Source organism: Neoarius graeffei, chromosome 26, assembly GCF_027579695.1.
Source record: "Neoarius graeffei isolate fNeoGra1 chromosome 26, fNeoGra1.pri, whole genome shotgun sequence".
Taxonomy (NCBI): Eukaryota; Metazoa; Chordata; class Actinopteri; order Siluriformes; family Ariidae; genus Neoarius; species Neoarius graeffei.
In genome coordinates, this window is record NC_083594.1 from 6,584,199 (window position 1) to 6,602,917 (window position 18,719).

Sequence of the window (18,719 nt, forward strand, 5' to 3'; positions counted from 1 at the left end):
TTTTTTTTTTTTTTTTTTAAATCGAGGGGAAATTTTATTCAGTCATGAAAGACACCCAAACTCAAATAAATAAATAAATAAATAAATATCATGTTCAAGCTTGCAGGATCATTTTCCCCAAATATTCCCAACACCTTCTTCGGGGGAAGGAAAAAAAAGAAAGAAAGAAAAAAAAGAGACACAAAGTAAAATAGAAAAGTATGTGACATGACAAAGAAAAGAAAAGAAAAGAAAAGTGGCGTATATTGACCGGTCTTGTCTTCTGTATTTGGTGTAAAACCTGTTTGGTAGTTGTGAGTGGAAGCCATAATTCAAAGGGATCAGTTTCCTTTTATTCTTGTTCAGGCAGATTTACGGCTTTTAGTAAACGCTACCGCAACATGAACGTACCCGCTGCAGACTACCCTCACACTGCGTGGAGAAAATTCACAGTCGTCAGACAGCTGGATTATGAAAGCGCATAATGGAAGACAGGAATAATAATAATAATAATAATAATAATAATAATAATAATAATAATAATAATAAAATTCAATAATTTAACTAAAAAATGTGGTTAGATTTTTTGTTTGGTTTTTGGATTGTTGCTTGCTTTTTTTTTGTTTGTTTGTTTGTTTTGTTGTTCTTACTATTGTTTTTCCAGCCCTGTCATACTGGGAAAATAGTGTGCATGCTGCATTAACCAAAAAAATAATCTTGCAATTCAAAGTTGACAAAATTGCACAAAATTCCTTGCAATTTTGCAGCAATAAATTCAAATGAACCCCTTCAGATCCCCAAATGCCTAGAGATATTGTCAAAAGTAAAACATGAGTTATTATGCAAATATGTCTCGGTAGACTCAAAGGCACGTATGTTGACATAGGAAAAGTAATGATACTTACTTAAGAATAGTAATGACCCCTTTCAGCTGAACAGTAGGACAATGGTGATGATTTACTTTGGCCGCTGCCTATTTGTTCACCTTTTTCTGCAGCGACTCAATGAACTTCTGTTCTTATGTCTGATTTCCGCCGCAGTTCTGCCTTCATGTCACTGAGAGAGAGAGAGAGAGAGAGAGAGAGAGAGAGAGACAGGGGGGTAGGTAGGTGGTAGCGGAGGATGAGTGTTTGGGAACATGTGGGCTGCTGTGAAAGTGTGTTGATAGCACTTTCCACGTATCAAAGGTATCATCTAATATACGCTAATTCTGACCATTCAGATTGAATTTACCAGAACTAAAGAAACATCATCTGAAACGGATTTGCATTGTTTTGATGCTCCGGGGGTCTTTTAAGAAAAATTACAGCCTCATGAATGAAAAAAATCCCACAAACGCATGATAGGTGGAACTTTCCAGGTAACATTCTGCCTTGATTAAAATAAAAACAAATAAAAATAAATAAATTTTAAAAACCATGACCGATAGCTGCTGTACATTGTTCGTGACAGATTAAAATGTCAGCAAAATTATTATTATTATTATTATTATTATTAACTTTAAATGGCTGAAAATGAATTTAAATTAAACAACATACGACGGCATTTGCATTATTTTATATTCATACAATCCCATAATATAAATGTAAAAAAGTTAATATATTGGGGTCATGTACCTAATATCGTGATAAAAAAAAAATTTCTGAAATAGCTATATTGTTAAATATTAGCTTATATTTGAAAATATCAGGGAACAAAATACTATGTTACAATATTTACAGAGAACAAAACTGAGCAAAATTTGAGACCTTTTTTCAGGTTATTTGCTCAAAATGGCTTTTTTTTTTTTTTTTGTCGTGGAACAATATTTCACTTTTTTTTTTGGTCCAAAGTAAGCCTGCCAAAGATTTTGACCAAAAACCTAGATTTTCCATTAAAAAAAAAAAAGTACTAACCAACAAATGTAACACAACACCTCGCAAATAATTTCAGCTCTAATAAGAATTACAGTAGTGATCGCTTCACTGGTTCACTTTTGGATGGATGGATGGACAGATAGATCGATAGACAGGCAAACAGATAATCACTGAGTCATAAGAAGAACAGTCTTGGTTAGATTGCAGTAAGTTGTGATGGCAATATCAGACTGGAATCTGTGCATCCAACCTGGCAACCTTGTGTGTATAGCTAGATGCATGTGTATTATATAGACAGTATACATGTTTTACTGGGAAATACACCACTCGTATTTTTCATTCAAGCTCCATCCGGGACATTGAGAACCAAAACTGGGACATAAATCTCTATATGTTCCTCATGAGGAATTTGGGGACTTTTTGTTTGTGAATGTGTCGATATAATAAAAATAAAATCACATGTTGGCTTGAAGATATGAATTTTATCTTCTTGTGTTGAAGAACTTGCATTTTTCATACAAAATACATTGCGGATCTGAGTGACATATTTAAATAATATTGGTTGGCGTTGAGTGGTATATCAGATATATTCCATTCAACTAGCATGATATTGAACGAGTCGAAGACGAGTAGCTGAATGGAATATATCTGAGAGACCACGAAAAAAAGCCATTATTATTATTATACATAAACATTCCTTTCGAGTGTTCAACGTGTCTCTCTTTCAAGATTCTCTCAAAATCTTCCATATTTAATGAAGCAAACCTGGCGGCCATGTTTGTTTACAAATTGTCAGTCGCTCACGCGGAAGTTTTACGTCTCCGACGTGCAGGCTTTTAGGCAGGATTTTTTTTTAGGGAGTCTAACTTTTTTGCAGGTGTCACTGTATGTGGCAAGGTGTAGCGGCGCGTTGAGCGCCGCTGGCACGAGTGTTTTAGGGGGTTCCGGGGGTACTCCCCCGGAAAATTTTGAAATTTCTAATGCTCTCAAATGCTATTTCCTTCATTTTGACAGCAAATTTTGAGCAATACAGCCAAGTGTTTTTGCCTTTGTTACAACATTCTTGTATCAATAGTAAGGCTGGACTGGGGGGAGGCATGTGTGCATGGAAAAATTCAAGCCAGATTCATTTTAGGTAAAACAACTTTCTTTAATGTCTTAATGTAAACAAAATGGTTTCACTGCAATAGGGTCCCTTTCAATGTACAAAGGAAGCTGCAAGTCTCAGGTACGACTGGAAGGTGGTATTTCTACTTTGTCGTTGTGTTCAAAAGATATGGGCTGTCAAACACACTTTGACAGATTGTGACACCCTATAGGGTTGGTTGTCACAATGTTATTTCAATGGGGCGGTACAGGAACCGAAAATACATACATATTTTTGAGAATTATGTAAAAATGTTAAAGAAAATGTATTCAAAATACATGTAGGTATAACAGATTGGTAATACAATATCAACTTTGGGAACACCAAAACAAAATACACTGCAAACTGCGTATATTTTTAATGAATATTATTATTAAAATGGGTATATTTCTGGGATTTTTTGAGCTGGAGTTGCATATTAAGCATGACAAATTAGCTATAAAGCTTTCTGATCGCAGAATACTACATAAATAAAGCTTGTTGTAGCTGTGTTTGTCTCAGTCAGTAGTGCACCTATTGCAATTGCATTACATGTGACAACCAACCCCGAACACAGTGTGACAACCAACCCCGGCTGACCAGTTTTGCTTTCAAAGCCGCTAGCGTCCAAAGATTTAGTATAACAAAGAAAAAAACACACAGGAAATATGGCTAAGTCTTCAAACATTATAATGGTATTCGTTTTTTCAATAGAAACCCATTAATTACAAAGCTAGAAGGTAAAAACCAAGGTACTAAAAATTTACATTTAGGTATGAAAAACCTTCAAATTGTTCTCACCTTTGAAATGCATGCAGGATTTATTCGGGATAAATAACATGTCAGGTAAGGCCGGTTTTCTATAGACTACATTACACATTTAGCTGCGGCAATATAGTCTACGGCTATATTGTCTGGATATTTATGCCAGTGTCTCCTAGGCATACATCTTTTCCCCCTCTGCTCTGGGAACGCATATTACAAGTGCTTTGTACACCAAATTTATTTAATAACCCATTTATTTATAACGAGGGCTCTCACAACTTTGAAATTAGTGCAGCCATAGAAACGCGTGTTTCTGTAGCTCTGCGGCGGGTGCCTATATTTTGTACTCTGGGCTCGTGCTGTTGCTATGGTAACCCTGGGCGTCTTCGGGAAAGACAGCTGTCAAAGCGAGACTTCTGAAATTTCCAAAATGGCGGTGTCAACAAAGCTTGTAGATCCTCGGAAAGCTCAGACTCGGCGATTTTTTAACATATTCAGCTAAGTTACCGGACATAACACGGGCGGAAATATTAGGGCGTCTTTAGGGCGTCGTACTAAAAAGTAGGGCGTCCAATTTCTTGTTTTTTTCAGTACAGGGCGTCGAAAAGACGCCCAGACGCCCCTCTATCTAAAAGCCTGCCGACGTGTGACGTCATGTTGTCTTGACAACCGTGCAATATTATAAACCATATTCAACGCTCATTCTCCATTGGGTAGAGTGATCCAATACATGTAGGATAAGCGATATGCTAACAACCCACTAGAAGGGAATAGAACACGTTTTTATTCCTTCAAAAAAGTGTCCTGTGTGGATAATATTTCCTGATATTTCACTCCGATGATGTCACTCCCAGTGTTTTCCTGCTGACTTGGTGAAAATGGTGAACCGGTTCAAAATTAAAATTCTTGTGGGTTTTTTTTTTCCGTGGATGTGTCCATATGATATAAAGAACATCACATGGTGGCACTAAGATATGAAGTTTATCTTCTTGTGTTGAAAAATATACATTCAGCACTCGAAGGTAAATTTCATATCTTCACACCACTGTGTAATAGCCACGACATATATCGTGCACGCGTATACAACATTGACGTTTTTCACCAGAACGCAAACGGATGATGAGATCTGAAGGACGAAATTTTCCAAAAAGTGATTTTTTTTTTAAGACTGTGCTGAATGTGCATTTTAGACTGTATGAAAATAGTTGATCATTTGTTGGTCATAATTGGTTAAAATGGTTTTAACAAAGTAGATTTCCAAAACTATTCCAGCACTCACCATAACTTTAAAAAAAAAAGAAAGAAAAGTCAAACCATACAATTTGTTGATATAATTAACATCCTGTAACATTTTCATCCCATTCCACCACTTGCTTGAAACCCAAGACATAAAAACCCTAAAACACACCTGTTCTTCCTAAACACACTGCCATCCGATGTGTGTGTGTGTGTGTGTGTGTGTGTGTGTGAGATACACCCTGACTGTATTACATTCTGACTTTAAGTGGCACAAGAAACAAAGATGATGAATATAATACGAGTGATGGCATGACACAAACGATTTGATGGACAACTACAACTAAAGCATGCACGAATCCATCCATCTTCGTATGTGTGGGTGGTTTTTTTTTCATCTCATCAACGAGGCGACAGGCCTGGAGGAAACACACTTCACAGGCCATTGTTACAGCTGCTCTCGTTGGACCTGTAGTTCAATAGGACACCGAAAAAACAACAATGCGGCACTGAAGACATGAGGTCAAAGTTTGAATACAAGACGAAACGCAATTCTGTTCTTTCGGCTGAGCTCTGTCCCAAAAAGGGTCGCTGTTATGTAACACTGCTGTTTGTAACCACAAAGAAACTTCCTTACTGGGATCAGATCTGCAGTGTCCTGTTCTGACTGGTTCGCGTTACAGAAACATCGCTCCACACGGTCGGACCAGACTGATCAGAGAGCGTCGATGATGTTGGGTTAAACGTTGGGGAAAAATCACTAAAGCCGGGTGTCAGGGGTGCAGGAAAAAAAGTTCACAGAAACACACAAACCTCTCCTGGACAAACACATGATTAAAAGTAATAATTACATGAAGCTGAAAAGAGAACACGAGTGTGGAAAACTGGACTGGCTTCATGTGGAAGCGAATGAGAATGAAGTAGAGGAGCTAGATCAGGGGTGTCCAAACTGATCCATAAAGGGCCGTGTGGCTGCAGGTTTTCATTCCAGCCATGCAGCAGCACACCTGATTTGGCTCATTCAATCAACTGACACACCCACCCTTTAATCAAGGGTGGGTGTCGCTGCAAGTATGAGACTGTGTGAAGACAGTTCAGTTGATTGAATGAGCCAAGTCAGGTGTGCTGCTGCATGGCCGGAATGAAAACCTGCAGCCACACGGCCCTTTATGGATCAGTTTGGACACCCCTGAGCTAGAGAGAAGAGTCCACTGTACACCGACGTTAATGTCACGGCGCTGTCCGAAAAGATTCAGCCTGAGAAATCGAGTCGTCTGACTTCCGTCCCAATTATCAGGAGATCTAATGAGTGAAAGTGATTTCACACAAATAGGAAGAGGCATGAAAAAGGTAGAGGACCTGCAGTTTATCTTAAAGGAAGAAAGACAAAGGAGGACAAACTCTGTCTGAGAAAAAAGAAAGAAAAAACAAACTGTCACATAAAGAATGAAGACAAACTATATGTCTGAGAGAGAGAGAGAGAGAGTGAGACAGCCAGAACAGAAGTCAAAGAAAGAGAAGGTAAGAAAACAAAAAAGAAAGAAAACAAAAAGAATTGAAAAAGAAAAGAAAATGTAAGAAAACAAAGAATTGAGGAAGGAAGGAAGGAAGGAAGGAAGGAACAATGGTCAAAGAAAGAAAAGGGTAAAGATAGATAGATAGATAGATAGATAGATAGATAGATAGATAGATAGATAGATAGATAGATAGATAGGCAAATATATCTGTCAGAGAAAGCAAGAAGGAAAAAGAACAGAAGCAGAACAGAGATGCGAGCCAGAGGCAGAGATGGATAGAGGGAAAAGAAGAGAAGAGTAGAATGGTGGATGAAAAGGTCAGGGACTCCCCACTGTCAGGCTGCTTTGTACATGCGCGCGCACACACACACACACACACACACAGTAAAGCCAAACATTCACAGCCACTTTACCAACTTCCTGCTTTAAGGATCCGGTGGGAATCTTCACTCTGGACCGCGTGACATCACACAGACACGGCGCCCAGATTATATGGGTTCATACAGAGCAAGAGAGTCATTCAAACTGAAATCCCTAAAATCCAGCAAACACACACACACACAGCTTCCTGTTGGTTTAAACACTCTGTCCTGTACAAGACCAAACCACTGAAATTATTAATGACTTTAACCTCAACAGGAGAAATTCATCACAGAGTATCAGCAGCTCATTCGACTCAATTCCCGTGAATGTGCCAGCCTACAGGGCGACGCTGTACCTTTCTGCCTTTCTTAACCCCCAACACACTTAATGGAGCCTGAATGGAGCGAGGTCACATGACTGGAGAACCCCATGCCAGTGGAGGCTGGCTACTGCAGGGCAGGGGCCGGGGCAGGGGCACGGTGGCCAGGAGCAGGGGCAGCTGCTCCGACTGATGTATTCCTTCTCGCAGCCCAAACATTTTGCTGGTCATGTAGCGAAACGCAGCTTGACAACCTGCACCTTCCATCAGGACAAAACCTTTCACCCAGTCACACGTCGCCACACACCACGGTTGCGTCTCAAACCACATGGTACTGTCTTAAATGGTACACTACACAGGGCAGGGTGGAAGAGGAGGACAACCATCACAGGGTGAACACCGCAGTCTGGAAACGCCATCACCATTTACATTTCCACTCCAAACAAACATGCAAAAGTCTCGCTTTTCATTTTCAGATAGAAAGAATCAAGAAGGGAGGGCCAAGTGGATGAATGGATGAGAAAGAAAGAAAGAAAGAAAGAAAGAAAGAAAGAAAGAAAGACTGTTTTGAGTGAAAAGAAAGAAAGAATAGGTAGGATGAAGGTCAAAGAAAAACTGTTTTGAGTGAAAAAGAAAGAATAGGTAGGATAGTGGTCAATGAAAAAGAAAAAGAAAGAAAGTGAGGAAGAAAAAGTGTAAAAGAAAAAGAACAAAAGCAAGAAAACTGTTTCGAGTGAAAAGAAAGAAAGAATAAGTAGGATGGAGGTCAAACAAATGGACAAAATGTCAAATAAATAAATAAATAAATAAATAAAGCGTCAAAGAAAAACAGAGAAAGAACAGGTAGGACAGAGGTCAAAGAAACAAAGAAAGGTTGTTGGTGTTATGATCAGCATCACATGTTAAAGTGTAAGACTGTGTGTTGCTGTAAAAACCCAAACCCGTGTGTGCTGCTGATGATCTGCTGCTATTTACAGTTTAGAGAAATAAACACAGCGGCTCCTCCATTTCACTTCACAGAGTTTCTGCGCAAGTGTTGTTTACAGCACAGTAAATCAGAGCTCCAGCTGTCACATGATAAAAACAAGCGCTCAAGCCCTGACACACTCATTACTGCAGCACAGTTCACACATCACGGCTTTGCAGCGGGGACACGGGCTGCGGTCAGGGCTTTGCAGCGGGGACACGGGCTGCGGTCAGGGCTTTGCAGCGGGGACACGGGCTGCGGTCAGGGCTTTGCAGCGGGGACACGGGCTGCGGTCAGGCCTTTGCTGCGGGGACACGGGCTGCGGTCAGGCCTTTGCTGCGGGGACACGGGCTGCGGTCAGGCCTTTGCTGCGGGGACACGGGCTGCGGTCAGGCCTTTGCTGCGGGGACACGGGCTGCGGTCAGGCCTTTACTGCGGGGACACGGGCTGCGGTCAGGCCTTTGCTGCGGGGACACGGGCTGCGGTCAGGCCTTTGCTGCGGGGACACGGGCTGCGGTCAGGCCTTTGCAGCGGGGACACGGGCTGCGGTCAGGGCTTTGCAGCGGGGACACGGGCTGCGGTCAGGGCTTTGCAGCGGGGACACGGGCTGCGGTCAGGGCTTTGCAGCGGGGACACGGGCTGCGGTCAGGGCTTTGCAGCGGGGACACGGGCTGCGGTCAGGGCTTTGCAGCGGGGACACGGACTGCGGTCAGGGCTTTGCTGCGGGGACACGGGCTGCGGTCAGGGCTTTGCTGCGGGGACACGGGCTGCGGTCAGGGCTTTGCAGCGGGGACACGGGCTGCGGTCAGGGCTTTGCAGCGGGGACACGGGCTGCGGTCAGGGCTTTGCAGCGAGGACACGGGCTGCGGTCAGGGCTTTGCAGCGGGGACACGGGCTGCGGTCAGGGCTTTGCAGCGGGGACACGGGCTGCGGTCAGGCCTTTGCTGCGGGGACACGGGCTGCGGTCAGGGCTTTGCAGCGGGGACACGGGCTGCGGTCAGGGCTTTGCAGCGGGGACACGGGCTGCGGTGACACGGGCTGCGGTCAGGCCTTTGCTGCGGGGACACGGGCTGCGGTCAGGCCTTTGCTGCGGGGACACGGGCTGCGGTCAGGCCTTTGCTGCGGGGACACGGGCTGCGGTCAGGCCTTTGCAGCGGGGACACGGGCTGCGGTCAGGCCTTTGCAGCGGGGACACGGGCTGCGGTCAGGCCTTTGCTGCGGGGACACGGGCTGCGGCCAGGCCTTTGCTGCGGGGACATGGGCTGCGGTGACACGGGCTGCGGTCAGGCCTTTGCTGCGGGGACATGGGCTGTGGTGACACGGGCTGCGGTCAGGCCTTTGCTGCGGGGACACGGGCTGCGGTCAGGGCTCTGCTGCGGGGACACGGGCTGCGGTCAGGGCTCTGCTGCGGGGACACGGGCTGCGGTCAGGGCTCTGCTGCGGGGACACGGGCTGCGGTCAGGGCTCTGCTGCGGGGACACGGGCTGCGGTCAGGGCTCTGCTGCGGGGACACGGGCTGCGGTCAGGGCTCTGCTGCGGGGACACGGGCTGCGGTCAGGGCTCTGCTGCGGGGACACGGGCTGCGGTCAGGGCTCTGCTGCGGGGACACGGGCTGCGGTCAGGCCTCTGCTGCGGGGACACGGGCTGCGGTCAGGCCTCTGCTGCGGGGACACGGGCTGCGGTCAGGCCTCTGCTGCGGGGACACGGGCTGTGGTCAGGCCTCTGCTGCGGGGACACGGGCTGCGGTCAGGCCTCTGCTGCGGGGACACGGGCTGCGGTCAGGCCTCTGCTGCGGGGACACGGGCTGCGGTCAGGCCTTTGCTGCGGGGACACGGGCTGCGGTCAGGGCTCTGCTGCGGGGACACGGGCTGCGGTCAGGGCTCTGCTGCGGGGACACGGGCTGCGGTCAGGGCTCTGCTGCGGGGACACGGGCTGCGGTCAGGGCTCTGCTGCGGGGACACGGGCTGCGGTCAGGGCTCTGCTGCGGGGACACGGGCTGCGGTCAGGGCTCTGCTGCGGGGACACGGGCTGCGGTCAGGGCTCTGCTGCGGGGACACGGGCTGCGGTCAGGGCTTTGCTGCGGGGACACGGGCTGCGGTCAGGGCTTTGCAGCGGGGACACGGGCTGCGGTCAGGGCTCTGCTGCGGGGACACGGGCTGCGGTCAGGGCTCTGCTGCGGGGACACGGGCTGCGGTCAGGGCTCTGCTGCGGGGACACGGGCTGCGGTCAGGGCTCTGCAGCGGGGACACGGGCTGCGGTCAGGGCTCATGTGGACACCAGCATGAAGCTGAGCACAGCACAAGTGCAGCATAGCCAAGTGAACACAGGACGAGCGCTAGAGTGAATGCAGAGTGAATGCAGAGTGAATGCAGAGTGAATGCAGAGTGAAGGATAAGAACCAACATTCCGCCCCAATCGCGTGCTGGTTTCAAGAAGTGACATCCGACTGGAGATCAGTTTATAAGTCTGATAAACTGCACACAGCTTCCACACTGAGCCAAGTCTCATCACTACTCACTAACTTTCCCTCCTCTAAATACATCACCATCATGCAAAACGCACCAGAGCGCTCGCGCACTCTGTCTCTCTCCCCCCCACGTCCTGTTACGGACCACGCGGGTAAACTTTCACACTTACCGCACTCCGGGGGGAACCGAGCTGCCGCCCAGGAAAACCCACAACTTCTGATTCCTTTGCGCAGGAAGTCACTCAGAGCGCGTGCGTTAGTGTCAGTGCTGATGGTGATGTTCAGAGGCGCGCGCTCAAATGAAAAATCACACACAGCTCGAGATGATTGCCGTACAGCTCGCGCTCCCGTCTAACGCCTCGGCTCTGTCCGGTCTCCGCGCGCACACAAGTCACTTTCTGGAGTGTGAGTGTGCGCGCGCGCTTGTGTGTGTGTGTGTGTGTCCAAAATTTCTGTCTCCTGCCGTTCACCTCCCTCTTAAAGGGAAAGCTCTTCATGTCACAGTGAAGCTGCTGAACTGCAAACCACAACAGCAGACACAAGAAAAACTCATTTTCATTATTATTATTAGTAGTAGTATTATGTTAGTGCTGTTCTTTGGTATGGAATATTGTTTTACCTCTTTCTTTTTTCTCTATCTATCTATCTATCTATCTATCTATCTATCTATCTATCTATCTATCTATCTAACTAATTTATTTATTGCTTTCTTTTTTGGACTCCTGCCTACATGTTTTCTTTCTATATTTCCTTCTTTCTTTTACTTGGACTTCTATCACACCTGTTTCATTCCTTCCTTCCTTCCTTCCTTCATTGGACTTATTGTGTTTCCTTTCTATCTATCTATCTATCTATCTATCTATCTATCTATCTATCTATCTATCTTTTTTCTTTCTTCCTTTCTTTGACTTCTGACCTTTATCCTACTTCTTACTTTATTTATTTATTTATTTATTTGACTTCTGACCTTTATCCTACTTCTTACTTTCTTTGTTTCTTTCTTACTTTCTTTCTTTGACTTCTGACCTTTTCCTATTTATTTATTTATTTATTTATTTATTTGACTTCTGGCCTTTATCCAACTTCTTTCTTCCTCATTTCTCTATATTCAGCTTTATTTTTGTCTCATTATCATTATCGTTATTAGTGTAATTGTTATTTTTATGATTAGAGCTGGGATGGATTGTGTTAGGTTAAAATGGTGATTACTGTGGATAAATGAGTCTAATTAAATAAGTGTGTGTTAAAAGCGCGTTTTAAGCTCATCCGAATAAAGCCGGAAGTGATTAAGATTAACCCGCTCCGCGGAGAATGAGCAGTAATGAGCTCGGCAGTGTGGATTACTGTCACAGCCTTAATGAGGGAAAGTAATCTGCGGTGATCCTGCGGAGGATCTGAGGGATCCGGCGGGGGGGCGGGGACACCGCGCTCTTCCTCCCGGAGCTCAGTGTGTTTATGGGCCGCGCGCTCAGCTCGGGATGTGGGAGATACCATGTGCGCGTCCGGAGGGGGGAGAAGGGCAGACCACCTTGAGTGAATTAACCAGGTGAAGGCGCTGCTTTTCCCTTCACAGCCCTCTGTAACGTCTCTTTTAGCCGCTGTTTCTCCGCGTGTGCGCTCGCGGCTCGCCGCAGCTCCGCCGGTACAGGAGTCCAGCGCCATTGTGCCGGTTCTAATCCCCTCTGTTCCTGCCTTTGTGCGGCCGCCCAGCAGGAAGTGCGGGCCGAGCAGACAACAATTAACAAAAGAGCTGAGAGGAATACAATTAGCCATCAATAGGAAACCGCGCGCCTTTGTGCCTGTTGCCATGGCGACGCTTGACAACCACCATTGCAGGATTAAGGAACCCTTTACCTCTCTCTCTCTCTCTCTCTCTCTCTCTCTCTCTCTCTCTCCCCACTGCACCATCTTTCAGCATTTTCTCGAGTTTATTCTTCTTTCCTTTCATTCCTCTTTCCGAGTCCATCTTTCCCCTCTTTCACTTCCTTCATCTGTTTCCTCCTCGACATTTTCCCTCCAAGTCCATCTTTCATTCCTGCCTTCTTTTTATTCATTATTTATCTCTTCCTTTTCAAGTGTATGATTCTTTCTTTCTTTCTTTCTTTGACCTCTCTCCTACTTTCTTTCTTTCTTTCTTTCTTTCTTTCTTTCTTTGACCTCTCTCCTACTCTTTCTTTCTTTCTTTCTTTCTTTCTTTCTTTGACCTCTCTCCTACTCTTTCTTTCTTTCTTTCTTTCTTTCTTTCTTTCTTTGACCTCTCTCCTGTTCTTTCTTTCTTTCTTTCTTTCTTTCTTTGACCTCTCCTACTCTGTCTTTCTTCCTTCGACCTCTCTCCTGTTCTTTCTTTCTTTCTTTCTTTCTTTCTTTCTTTCTTTGACCTCTCTCCTACTCTTTCTTTCTTTGACCTCTCCTACTGTCTTTCTTTCTTCGACCTCTCTCCTGTTCTTTCTTTCTTTCTTTCTTTCTTTCTTTCTTTGACCTCTCTCCTGTTCGTTCGTTCATTCTTTCTTTCTTTCTTTCTTTGACCTCTCTCCTACTCTTTTTCTTTTACCTCTCCTACTCTCTTTCTTCGACCTCTCTCCTGTTCTTTCTTTCTTTCTTTCTTTCTTTCTTTCTTTCTTTCTTTCTTTCTTTCTTTGACCTCTCTCCTACTCTTTCTTTCTTTGACCTCTCTCCTACTCTTTCTTTCTTTGACCTCTCTCCTGTTCTTTCTTTCTTTCTTTCTTTCTTTGACCTCTCTCCTGTTCTTTCTTTCTTTCTTTGACCTCTCCTACTCTGTCTTTCTTCCTTCGACCTCTCTCCTGTTCTTTCTTTCTTTCTTTCTTTCTTTCTTTCTTTCTTTCTTCCTTCGACCTCTCTCCTTTTCTTTCTTTCTTTCTTTCTTTCTTTCTTTCTTTCTTTCTTTCTTTCTTTCTTTGACCTCTCTCCTGTTCGTTCGTTCGTTCTTTCTTTCTTTCTTTCTTTGACCTCTCTCCTACTCTTTTTCTTTTACCTCTCCTACTCTCTTTCTTCGACCTCTCTCCTGTTCGTTCTTTCTTTCTTTCTTTCTTTCTTTCTTTCTTTCTTTCTTTCTTTCTTTCTTTCTTTCTTTGACCTCTCTCCTACTCTTTCTTTCTTTGACCTCTCTCCTGTTCTTTCTTTCTTTCTTTGACCTCTCTCCTACTCTTTCTTTCTTTGACCTCTCTCCTGTTCTTTCTTTCTTTCTTTCTTTCTTTCTTTCTTTGACCTCTCTCCTGTTCTTTCTTTCTTTCTTTCTTTCTTTCTTTCTTTCTTTGACCTCTCTCCTGTTCTTTCTTTCTTTCTTTGACCTCTCTCCTACTCTTTCTTTCTTTGACCTCTCTCCTGTTCTTTCTTTCTTTCTTTCTTTCTTTCTTTGACCTCTCTCCTGTTCTTTCTTTCTTTCTTTGACCTCTCCTACTCTGTCTTTCTTCCTTCGACCTCTCTCCTGTTCTTTCTTTCTTTCTTTCTTTCTTTCTTTCTTCCTTCGACCTCTCTCCTTTTCTTTCTTTCTTTCTTTCTTTCTTTCTTTCTTTCTTTCTTTCTTTCTTCCTTCGACCTCTCTCCTTTTCTTTCTTTCTTTCTTTCTTTCTTTCTTTCTTTCTTTGACCTCTCTCCTGTTCTTTCTTTCTTTCTTTCTTTCTTTCTTTCTTTCTTTGACATCTCTCCTGTTCTTTCTTTCTTTCTTTCTTTGACCTCTCCTACTCTGTCTTTCTTCCTTCGACCTCTCTCCTGTTCTTTCTTTCTTTCTTTCTTTCTTTCTTTCTTCCTTCGACCTCTCTCCTGTTCTTTCTTTCTTTCTTTCTTTCTTTCTTTCTTTCTTTCTTCCTTCGACCTCTCTCCTGTTCTTTCTTTCTTTCTTTCTTTCTTTCTTTCTTTCTTTCTTCCTTCGACCTCTCTCCTGTTCTTTCTTTCTTTCTTTTTCTTTCTTTCTTTCTTCCTTCGACCTCTCTCCTTTTCTTTCTTTCTTTCTTTCTTTCTTTCTTTCTTTCTTTCTTCGACCTCTCTCCTGTTCGTTCTTTCTTTCTTTCTTTCTTTCTTTCTTTGACCTCTCTCCTGTTCTTTCTTTCTTTCTTTCTTTCTTTCTTTCTTTGACCTCTCTCCTGTTCTTTCTTTCTTTCTTTCTTTGACCTCTCCTACTCTGTCTTTCTTCCTTCGACCTCTCTCCTGTTCTTTCTTTCTTTCTTTCTTTCTTTCTTTCTTCCTTCGACCTCTCTCCTGTTCTTTCTTTCTTTCTTTCTTTCTTTCTTTCTTCAACCTCTCTCCTGTTCGTTCTTTCTTTCTTTCTTTCTTCCTTCGACCTCTCTCCTGTTCGTTCTTTCTTTCTTTCTTTCTTTCTTTCTTTCTTTCTTTCTTTCTTTCTTTCTTTCTTCAACCTCTCTCCTGTTCTTTCTTTCTTTCTTTCTTTCTTTTTCTTTGACCTCTCTCCTACTCTTTCTTTCTTTGACCTCTCTCCTGTTCTTTCTTTCTTTCTTTCTTTCTTTCTTTCTTTCTTTCTTTCTTTCTTTGACCTCTCTCCTGTTCTTTCTTTCTTTCTTTCTTTCTTTCTTTGACCTCTCTCCTACTTCTTTCTTTCTTTCTTTCTTTCTTTCTTTCTTTCTTTCTTTGACCTCTCTTTCTTTCTTTCTTTCTTTCTTTCTTTGACATCTCTCCTATTCTTTCTTTCTTTCTTTCTTTCTTTCTTTCTTTCTTTCTTTGACCTCTCTCCTATTCTTTCTTTCTTTCTTTCTTTCTTTCTTTGACCTCTCTCCTACTTTCTTTCTTTCTTTCTTTCTTTCTTTCTTTGACCTCTCTCCTACTTTCTTTCTTTCTTTCTTTCTTTCTTTCTTTCTTTCTTTCTTTGACCTCTCTCCTACTTTCTTTCTTTCTTTCTTTCTTTCTTTCTTTCTTTCTTTCTTTCTTTCTTTCTTTGACCTCTCTCCTACTTTCTTTCTTTCTTTCTTTCTTTCTTTCTTTCTTTCTTTCTTTCTTTCTTTCTTTGACCTCTCTCCTACTTTCTTTCTTTCTTTCTTTGACCTCTCTCCTTTCTTTCTTTCTTTCTTTCTTTCTTTCTTTCTTTCTTTCTTTCTTTCTTTGACCTCTCTCCTACTCTTTCTTTCTTTCTTTCTTTCTTTCTTTCTTTCTTTCTTTCTTTGACATCTCTCCTATTCTTTCTTTCTTTCTTTCTTTCTTTCTTTCTTTCTTTGACATCTCTCCTATTCTTTCTTTCTTTCTTTCTTTCTTTGACCTCTCTCCTATTCTTTCTTTCTTTCTTTGACCTCTCTCCTACTTTCTTTCTTTCTTTCTTTCTTTCTTTCTTTGACCTCTCTCCTACTTTCTTTCTTTCTTTCTTTCTTTCTTTCTTTCTTTGACATCTCTCCTATTCTTTCTTTCTTTCTTTCTTTCTTTCTTTCTTTCTTTGACATCTCTCCTATTCTTTCTTTCTTTCTTTCTTTCTTTCTTTCTTTGACATCTCTCCTATTCTTTCTTTCTTTCTTTCTTTCTTTCTTTCTTTCTTTGACCTCTCTCCTTCTTTCTTTCTTTCTTTCTTTCTTTCTTTCTTTCTTTCTTTCTTTCTTTCTTTTTCTTTGACCTCTCTCCTACTTTCTTTCTTTCTTTCTTTCTTTCTTTCTTTCTTTCTTTGACATCTCTCCTACTCTTTCTTTCTTTCTTTCTTTCTTTGACATCTCTCCTATTCTTTCTTTCTTTCTTTGACCTCTCTCCTACTTTCTTTCTTTCTTTCTTTCTTTCTTTTTCTTTGACCTCTCTCCTACTTTCTTTCTTTCTTTCTTTCTTTCTTTCTTTCTTTCTTTCTTTCTTTCTTTGACATCTCTCCTACTCTTTCTTTCTTTCTTTCTTTCTTTCTTTCTTTGACATCTCTCCTACTCTTTCTTTCTTTCTTTCTTTCTTTCTTTCTTTCTTTCTTTGACATCTCTCCTATTCTTTCTTTCTTTGACATCTCTCCTATTCTTTCTTTCTTTCTTTCTTTGACATCTCTCCTATTCTTTCTTTCTTTCTTTGACATCTCTCCTATTCTTTCTTTCTTTCTTTCTTTCTTTGACCTCTCTCCTTCTTTCTTTCTTTCTTTCTTTCTTTGACCTCTCTCCTACTTTCTTTCTTTCTTTCTTTGACCTCTCTCCTACTTTCTTTCTTTCTTTCTTTGACCTCTCTCCTACTTTCTTTCTTTCTTTCTTTCTTTCTTTCTTTGACCTCTCTCCTACTCTTTCTTTCTTTCTTTCTTTCTTTGACATCTCTCCTATTCTTTCTTTCTCTTTCTTTCTTTCTTTCTTTCTTTCTTTTTCTTTCTTTCTTTGACATCTCTCCTATTCTTTCTTTCTTTCTTTCTTTCTTTGACCTCTCTCCTACTTTCTTTCTTTCTTTCTTTCTTTCTTTGACCTCTCTCCTTCTTTCTTTCTTTCTTTCTTTCTTTCTTTCTTTCTTTCTTTCTTTCTTTCTTTCTTTCTTTCTTTGACCTCTCTCCTACTTTCTTTCTTTCTTTCTTTCTTTCTTTCTTTCTTTCTTTCTTTCTTTCTTTCTTTCTTTCTTTCTTTCTTTCTTTGACCTCTCTCCTTCTTTCTTTCTTTCTTTCTTTCTTTCTTTCTTTCTTTGACCTCTCTCCTATTCTTTCTTTCTTTCTTTGACCTCTCTCCTACTTTCTTTCTTTCTTTCTTTCTTTCTTTCTTTCTTTCTTTCTTTCTTTCTTTTTCTTTGACCTCTCTCCTACTTTCTTTCTTTCTTTCTTTCTTTCTTTCTTTCTTTGACATCTCTCCTACTCTTTCTTTCTTTCTTTCTTTCTTTCTTTCTTTCTTTGACATCTCTCCTATTCTTTCTTTCTTTCTTTCTTTCTTTCTTTGACCTCTCTCCTACTTTCTTTCTTTCTTTCTTTCTTTCTTTCTTTCTTTCTTTCTTTTTCTTTGACCTCTCTCCTACTTTCTTTCTTTCTTTCTTTCTTTCTTTCTTTCTTTCTTTGACATCTCTCCTACTCTTTCTTTCTTTCTTTCTTTCTTTCTTTCTTTCTTTCTTTCTTTCTTTGACATCTCTCCTACTCTTTCTTTCTTTCTTTCTTTCTTTCTTTCTTTCTTTGACATCTCTCCTATTCTTTCTTTCTTTCTTTCTTTCTTTCTTTGACATCTCTCCTATTCTTTCTTTCTTTCTTTCTTTCTTTCTTTCTTTGACATCTCTCCTATTCTTTCTTTCTTTCTTTCTTTCTTTCTTTCTTTCTTTGACATCTCTCCTATTCTTTCTTTCTTTCTTTCTTTCTTTCTTTCTTTCTTTCTTTCTTTGACCTCTCTCCTTCTTTCTTTCTTTCTTTCTTTCTTTCTTTCTTTCTTTCTTTCTTTGACCTCTCTCCTACTTTCTTTCTTTCTTTCTTTGACCTCTCTCCTTCTTTCTTTCTTTCTTTCTTTCTTTCTTTCTTTCTTTCTTTGACCTCTCTCCTACTTTCTTTCTTTCTTTCTTTCTTTCTTTCTTTGACCTCTCTCCTACTCTTTCTTTCTTTCTTTCTTTCTTTCTTTCTTTCTTTCTTTGACATCTCTCCTATTCTTTCTTTCTCTTTCTTTCTTTCTTTTTCTTTCTTTCTTTCTTTCTTTCTTTCTTTCTTTCTTTCTTTCTTTCTTTCTTTCTTTCTTTCTTTCTTTCTTTCTTTCTTTCTTTTTCTTTCTTTCTTTGACATCTCTCCTATTCTTTCTTTCTTTCTTTCTTTCTTTCTTTCTTTCTTTCTTTCTTTCTTTCTTTCTTTGACCTCTCTCCTACTTTCTTTCTTTCTTTCTTTCTTTCTTTGACCTCTCTCCTTCTTTCTTTCTTTCTTTCTTTCTTTGACCTCTCTCCTATTCTTTCTTTCTTTCTTTGACCTCTCTCCTACTCTTTCTTTCTTCCTTTCTTTCTTTGACCTCTCCTACTCTCTTTCTTTCTTTCTTTCTTTCTTTCTTTCTTTCTTTCTTTCTTTCTTTCTTTGACCTCTCTCCTATTCTTTCTTTCTTTCTTTCTTTCTTTCTTTCTTTCTTTCTTTCTTTTTCTTTGACCTCTCTCCTACTCTTTCTTTCTTCCTTTCTTTCTTTGACCTCCTACTCTTTCTTTCTTTCTTTGTGAACTCTTTCCCCTTGCCCTCTCTCTCACACCTGTTTGTACCATCTTTCTTTCACCCTTTTC

At 41.8% G+C, this 18,719-nt stretch overlaps 1 protein-coding gene across 2 annotated transcripts in view; it reads right to left on the reverse strand.

The window, feature by feature from the left end:
* The window catches only part of LOC132874277 (transcription factor SOX-13-like), a 60,855-nt gene extending 49,825 nt beyond the window's left edge, over positions 1–11,030 (reverse strand). Inside the window, exons 1-2 of one of the 2 annotated variants that reach the window (XM_060910326.1) lie at positions 10,766–11,030; positions 885–1,035 (exon numbers count right to left, since the gene is read on the reverse strand). The gene's annotated coding sequence lies outside the window, so the exon portion shown is untranslated. The remainder of the gene's footprint in view (positions 1–884; positions 1,036–10,765) is intronic. The other variant, XM_060910327.1, reaches the window with a different exon arrangement.
* Between the last annotated feature and the right edge of the window lie 7,689 nt (positions 11,031–18,719).